At 42.1% G+C, this 7,500-nt stretch overlaps 1 pseudogene; it reads left to right on the top strand.

Moving 5' to 3' along the window:
* The first annotated feature begins 3,961 nt into the window (after window positions 1-3,961).
* LOC138002618 (beta-hexosaminidase-like) overlaps window positions 3,962-7,500 on the top strand; it is an 8,259-nt pseudogene continuing 4,720 nt past the window's right edge.

Raw genomic sequence — 7,500 nt, 5'->3', positions numbered from 1 at the left:
AGCGATGGTATCGATTACAAGGCCGAGCCACTCTCGGACTTGCCTAGGCTCCCAATTAGATTTTTCTTCGTTAGTCACGAGGCCAGACAACCTGAGCTCCTTTCTTTGGATGGTACTTGCAGCCATGGCGGAGATGAAGTCCGGCTGACTAGTAAAACCGTCGTCTAAGTAAGCAAAGGACAGGTGGCCCATAGAGCGCCAGCGCTTAACTAAGGGTCTCATAAGCTTAGTAAAACAATGACAAGCCGAGCTTAGACCGAATGGTAGAACTGAAAAGCAGAAATATCTGGGTTTACCGTTAATTATCCACGAAAATCCTAAATACTTTTGGTGATCTGCAAAGATGTCGACATGATGATAACCTGACTTAAGATCCCAGGTAAAAAACCAACGATTCTCTTCCGGAACTTGGGATAGAGATCTAAGATCTTCGTACTTAAATTTTACTTTAGAAACAAATGCGTTTACATGGCGTAGGTCGATAACGAGACGGAGCTTCTTGCCCTCCGCCACGGTTAGAGGATTGACACAATATGGAGGAAATTCGTGCTCAATAATACAATTATTGCAAAGAAGCTCTTCAATAGCTTTGACAACAAACTCGGGGTGCTTAAAAGCAGATCTATTATTCTTGAGAAAGCAAGGAGTTGGATACTCACTAAAAGGTAGCCTATAACCCTCCCTGATCATGCTGGTCGCAAATTGCGAGGCATCTAACACAGACTCCCAAAACTCGTAATGAGACTTCAAACGACCTTTAACACTGCCACCGCTACCCTCACCCACTTTTCTTAAGCAGGCGATTGTGTACATGTCGAAAAACTCTAAAGCATACTCAACTTTATGATCGCCGTCATCTAGTCATTTAGCCGTTGAGCTAGAGGAGGCCTGGGCGCTATCCCTAGACTTGCAGCTCACGCTGAGGTGGCCATATTCTCCACACTAAAAACAAAATCGATAAGAAGCCGTCAAGATATTGCCACTATCCGTTGCAGCCCTAGAGATCGTAAAATAAACCTTTCAGGCTATGACTAACTATACAAAGATTGAAAAGCTGACTTTTCGAGCGTTAGCCCTTCATCAGAGCGCTAATGTGAAAATTGAACGCTGGTGAAAATTGAACACTTTTAAACTATAAATGACAAGAAAGCAAATCAGCAGCAGAAAATAAAAGATGAACAAAGATAAAAAATTAAGTGAAGTTGTCGTTCCTAGCGTTCGACCCGAAGGAAGAACCACTACAATGCACACCCTATTTATATCAAATAGCTCGTATGCAAATACGAGTACTATCAATTCATCGGGGACATGAATTGTGCAGGAATGTGCAAACAGATTCTTAACGAAACGTGCAGAAAACAAATATCTGCTAAACTGCGTACCGCAGATATTTTTATATTCTGCCCTTATCTACAGAATTATTGAACCCATAACCAAGAGGAATAACATGACAAGGCAAGATCTTGAGTTATTGGTTATGGGTCGGTAAACGACAACATACCGTGCGAAAGCCACAAAGAACGTCCTAGAAAAAGAGGAGGGTCCGAAAAAGCACAAAATTAATGCCCTAACCAAATAACGGGTAAGGAAAAAACAAATGTAATACTTATCTTGAAGCAAGGTCCCAAACGATTCTTTGCCACTGGGGTTTTCTCGCCTGTTTCACGCTCGCCGAATTGTGGGGACGAAAAGCGGGACTTTGCTCTCTTTTGGCGTTGTTTTTCCTTAACCTTTCTCTCAGCTCTCTTTTCAGCTCGATACATCCTTTTCTCGTCGTCCGAGTCTGAGGCAAGCGCGTCGCTTAGATATTCGCTAACGGTAGCCCAGCCATAGTCGCTTTTGTCGGCCAATTTTATAGCTTTGATGCGCTTCTCGACGATCTCCGCTCCCTCTTCCAGCAACCGCTTCAGCTTTTCTGTGGACCCTGCTCTAAAGTGATCCAGTGATTCATCAAACTTCTCCAAAACTTGTTGACAGTGATCGTACTGTTGTTGTTGATTCCCTTTCTTCTTGCAGGTAAATGTTTCTCGCTTCGCCTTCTTTACTGCCGTGTCGATTGCGGATGTATTTAGCTCCGAAAACTGGCGACCAAAAGCATTGAATTTGTCTTCCAGGACAGAAGACATCGCCTTTACGGCTTCGTTCACGATTTCTTGAGTGGTCATTCCGAGGGATTAAGTGAAGTTGTCGTTCCTAGCGTTCGACCCGAAGGAAGAACCACTACAATGCACACCCTATTTATATCAAATAGCTCGTATGCAAATACGAGTACTATCAATTCATCGGGGACATGAATTGTGCAGGAATGCGCAAACAGATTCTTAACGAAACGTGCAGAAAACAAATATCTGCTAAACTGCGTACCGCAGATATTTTTATATTCTCTGTCGCACTCGAAGCTAAACTCATCACTAGATCCTTGAGGCTCAATAATCATGATTAGTGCCAGAAAATTGGACCTACGTTTGCAGAATGCGACGAAACGCAGCCTACTCCTCAGTCTAAGTCGAAACTGAGTTATTAATGTAACAACAATTTCAACCAGGTTTCTCCGTAGTGAAAGGGCTTTCTTGAGTAACAATTCTCCTAACCAGTGCAAAGCCAACAATACAGTAAGCAAGTTTTATCTCAACTTGTCTCTCAAGTTTGCCACAAAATTTCTCTCGTTCGGGGTCAATTTGCTCACGCGACGGCTGTCATAATTGGCAATTAACCTTCACCACTTACGGACTTACCACTCTGGCACCAGTTGTTTCTTCTCAGTGATCTCGTGTGGACAACGGAACATTGTCACTGGCTGCTGACGACAGCAAATGTTATACAAGTTGCAAAAGAGATCATGTTATAAGGAGCAATGTTTGAAAACTTTGTTTGAAAGTTGTTCAAAGCGTTGAGGGAGGTAATGCCTGCCTCGGTCACCTTTCGCGTTAAGAACGAGGCATACGTAACTATTTAGCATATTCGTTCTGCCTTAACAGTTTGTTGCTCACTTCAGTTTCAACAAAGTGTAACTCGTGCATAAGCACTTTACGAATGACATACATGTTTACTCCGTTTGTTTTGGTAGTCCCTACTTACGCTGGTTTCCTTTTGCTACAATGTGACTTATTCCCATACGCTTTCAAGAACATAAGCTTACTCCGTTTACTCCTTTCTCAGTAATTGATGGACCCAGTTATTATTTTAGCTGGTGTCTACAGTCTGTACGGATCGTCAAACGCTCACAGACCCCGTCAAACACAGTGGATATGCATATAATAATCAACGGATCCGGACTGTATACTGACCGACATATCCTTTGACTGTCTGTACAGTGCGTGCGGATCATTAAAAACTCTCACAGGCCCCTTCTAACACATATATGCATTTAGTATAAATACACAGGTGATTATACAAAATCGCGCGCTCTCATTCCCTCGCTATGTCGGATGAAGGCTCTATGCACAAAGCCACCACTTAGCAGGGGAGTGACAGCCATCAAGCATGAAGCAGAAGCACAGACCATGGCAAAACATGGTTCCATTCAAGCCTGTCGTGTTCTCAGGTGCACTTGACGAGCTCACCTCTCAGAGATAACCGGAAAGTGTTCGTTGTTGTTGTCTTTACGCTCAAGTTCCTAGTAGTCATTAGGCTAGTAGTAATACAGGATTCAGTTGTCATAAAAACGGTAAATGAAAACTTACTACTTTCATCTTCTCCTAGCGTTCCGTCGATCTGTGGGAGAATGTACCAAAGGAACTTGTCAGAACGGCGGCAACGGTTAATTAGTGACAGCCATTATTTACTTTTGGAGTATCTCGCAAGTCTTGAGAATTGATCAACTTTAACGCAACCTGCACCTCAAAACTGGATCTCCAGCTTATCCATTTACTGAAGGAAGCTTTTTGTCACTACTCAGAAGGTCAACAAACGAACCTGAACGGCAGAAGACATATTTTCACCGAGTGCAAGGGTTATGCAAATGAACTTTGACACGAGCGATAGTTGTGTAAATACACTGATTGTTGCAGATTTTAATCTGTTGTCGCGTGCAATCCAAGGAGATACCCAGCGGTTTGAACTTATGGAGCGGTTTATTAAGGTAAGAAATTTACTGTGATCTGCTTTTTAGCCTTCATTTAGACTCAACTTTTGAGATTTTCTTCCTGAAACTTGGCTAAATTTTTGTAGGTGAACAAAGGCCTCAGAGTAGGGTGTCTTCCAGCCTCTCTGGTAAGCTTAGAATTTTCCGAAAAGTTTCCATATTTCGTCAGTATAAGTAATGAATGTACCTTAGAATTTGTATGAAAACGAAATTCTGTGAGCTAAATTTTAGGGGACGTAGCACGCTTCACAAAATCGGTTTATTTTACCTTTCTGATCACGGTCGGCAAGCTCAGTTCCGCAAAATTCAATTTTGGCTCGCAGCAAAGCAAAAATAAGAAACTGGAAAATAATAAATTGCTTTTTTATATATATGTGCCAAATCCTTTTCACTGACAAAAAATGAGGGAAAATTATTTTTGGTCCCGAAGTCGAGTGGACCGCTTTTAGAGAGACTGCCACTTAATAATGTTTGCTGTTTCTGTAATTAGTGAAACCAGCAATGTCGATGTAACGTCATGCCAGAACGCTTGGTAGTCAATGATCCCAACTGTCCTAAAATATCATGTTTTAGAACTTGTACTGATGATATCTTCTATCCATTGCCTTTTCTCTTAAGACAAGCTTGGCTTGAAAGAATCTTTCTTAACCAGACCCACGTCGAAGGCCATTTTGCTTAACCTGGCCTCTGCTTTTCATGCTCGGAACATATAGACAGAATCGTATGATCTTCAAGTAGACAACTCGAATGAAATAATAACCATCACCGGTCAAGATCCTGCAGGAGTTTTTAATGGTGTCCAGACTCTTCTCTCACTCACAAACGACAAAGGCGAGGTACCTCAGCTATCAGTTAAAGACTGGCCTCGCTTTTCTTATCGTGGTTTGATGGTTGATGTTTCTCGTAACTTTAAAACAAAACATCAAATCTTAAAAATATTGGACGCGATGGCGATGTACAAGCTGAACAAGTTTCATTTTCACCTGTCTGATAGCGAAGGATCGAGATTGGAAATTCCAGGAATCGAAGAATTGACAACGGTAAGCGAATACCGGTCGTTTCGCCAACGTGTCAGTTTGCCAACGACCGGTTTGCCAACGTATGAAGTCGGTTCGCCAACGTCTAATGTCAGTTCGCCAACGCTTATATGTCAGTTTGCCAACGTCCAAAAACACCTTTTTCGTTGAAAATATTTGTCAATTAGATAACTTGCAATTCACTTCATGAGAGGGATTGTTGATGTGAACCGCCATATTTGTTATTGAACCTTTCAATGCGCCCCAATCCCCCCTCAAATTTTATTAGGTTTCTTTATTGATAGTTTATATTGCTGGTCATATACTTTTGCAAACTTGGTGGCTCCTAAAGGAGCCGTTTTTTGATTGTGATTTTTACTGACTTCTTCAGTTTCCACGAGTGGGGCCGTTGAGATGTGAGCACGTTTTCAGCAACTGTGCGGCGGTCTTCTCTTTCCTTTCGTACTTCTCCCAGCTGTCGAATAGCCTCGCCTGCAGGTTTCGATACTGCTTCCGCTGGACCCGCCTCAGTTTTTCATCGGACACAAGCCTGATGGTGACGGCTGTAAGTCTCGCCTCTTTGTCCAGGAGCTCGATTAAGGAGTACAGAGGTAATCCGCACTGCCCGCTCGCACAACGATTCAGAGCGTTGTGCCATCCCTCGATGTCATTGTTCGTTCTGATGGCCTGCTGGTACATGCTCCAGTTTTTTGGAAGGAACACCACGCTTTCACCTGAGGCTGAAAACAAATATAGCCAAACACGTAAGTTACCTAGTTAAACACTAAGTTACCTAGTTACCTAGTTGTTCAGTCCAAACTAATTGCTATAACGTACCTTCCTCCACACGGCTTGCGTCCAGTGGAAAATGCATCCCGGAATGGCAGGATCGTTCTGAACGCCGCCCACAGCACCTTTTCAAAGTCTACGGTAACTTGTTTGACGGCTGGCTCGCTTGGAAGTAGTTCGATGATGTTCTTCAGTACCTGGAAAATAATGTAACAAAACGCTAAGTTAGTCACACAAATGCTAGGATATTGATTAGTAGAAAGAGGTTTAGATAGTTTTACTAATACTTGGAAGCTGCATATGCATAACGTTTTCGAGTTCGATTCCTTAATATAATACATTATTATTACTTGGAAACTGCGTAATGTTTTCCCAGTTTGATTCCGAATATTGCGTTATGTCTTTATCTTTACTTTAATGCTTAATAGAGTGCATAGTGTTTTCTCAGTTTTATTAATTTATAACTAAACAGTGATTAATACCTTCTTGTAGTCTTTTTCTTTCTTGTTGGCCATCAGGACAAACACAAGCGGGACTTGCTTTGCATATTTCCCGGATCGGACGAAAGCATTATCATTCACCGTCAGTAGCTGCTTGAATGAGTGTCGCACAAGCTTGAAGGTTCCGTCCACGTACCAGGATTTAGCCTTGGCCAGGGTATTTAGCCTCTCCTGTCTGGCGAAGATCAGATGCCTTCTCTGCTTAACTGTCAGGTCGGCTTCGAAGAAACCGGGAGGGAGACATTCCTCGACCAGTTCGAAGTCCAGATCTTTCGGTTGCTCGGGTCTGAGTTTCTGTCGGAGTCGGTTGGCAGCTCTAGCCACATACGCAGGCTTAGAGAAGGCTGGACAAGGAGCAGCAGTCAGTTCATCTAACATGACCTAAAAAAAAAGTGCCAAGGAAAATTTGACTGTCTCATCTATGAGATGCTTTTCATCAAGCAGCAATTCTAGTCTCAACACGCAGATTCCACGCAGACTAATTTCATTCACGGAAAGCTCTTTGGTTAAGAACATTCCATCACCTATTGTCGTTTAAGTATTTAAACATTTTTCATCTTTCACTTTTTTGACTTGATATTGACGTTAGCCAAACGTTGAAACGTCGTCTACAAATTTCAATTACAACTTCTTAAATTTTCTCAAATTTCAGCCAAAAGAAGATAATGTGACCTTTGATCCAAGATGAATTGTTTGATTCGGCTTGAAAATGTTCGTTTCACTCTCTCCAATCTTTCTCTCTCCCTTTCTCTCTCTCCCACGCCATCGACGGCTTTGTTTGGGGCAACCCTAAAACCCGGAATCCGGAATCCGGAATCCGGAATCACAGGTCATTGTTTTACCAATACAGAGAGTAAAAACTATCCTAAACATTCATAAAAGCTAACCTTAGGCCTAATTAGGCCTAAACAAACGTTTTTAGGCCTAAGGTTAGCTTTTATGAATGTTTAGGATAGTTTTTTACACTCTTCCTTGAGGATACCGTCGAATTTAGATGTAGCTGTCCATCATTTGAAAGCAAAAGTTTAGGAATAAATCTTCCCCAGCTTTAAGAGTTTGAACTGCTCTTTCTTGAAGGCGTTGGAGAAAAGTCAACAACACTTTGGTTTGG

This window comes from Montipora foliosa, chromosome 5 (genome assembly GCF_036669935.1).
Source record: "Montipora foliosa isolate CH-2021 chromosome 5, ASM3666993v2, whole genome shotgun sequence".
Lineage (NCBI taxonomy): Eukaryota > Metazoa > Cnidaria > Anthozoa > Scleractinia > Acroporidae > Montipora > Montipora foliosa.
The sequence above is the reverse complement of the archived record's forward strand: the minus strand, read 5'-3'. Positions and strand labels throughout refer to the sequence as shown.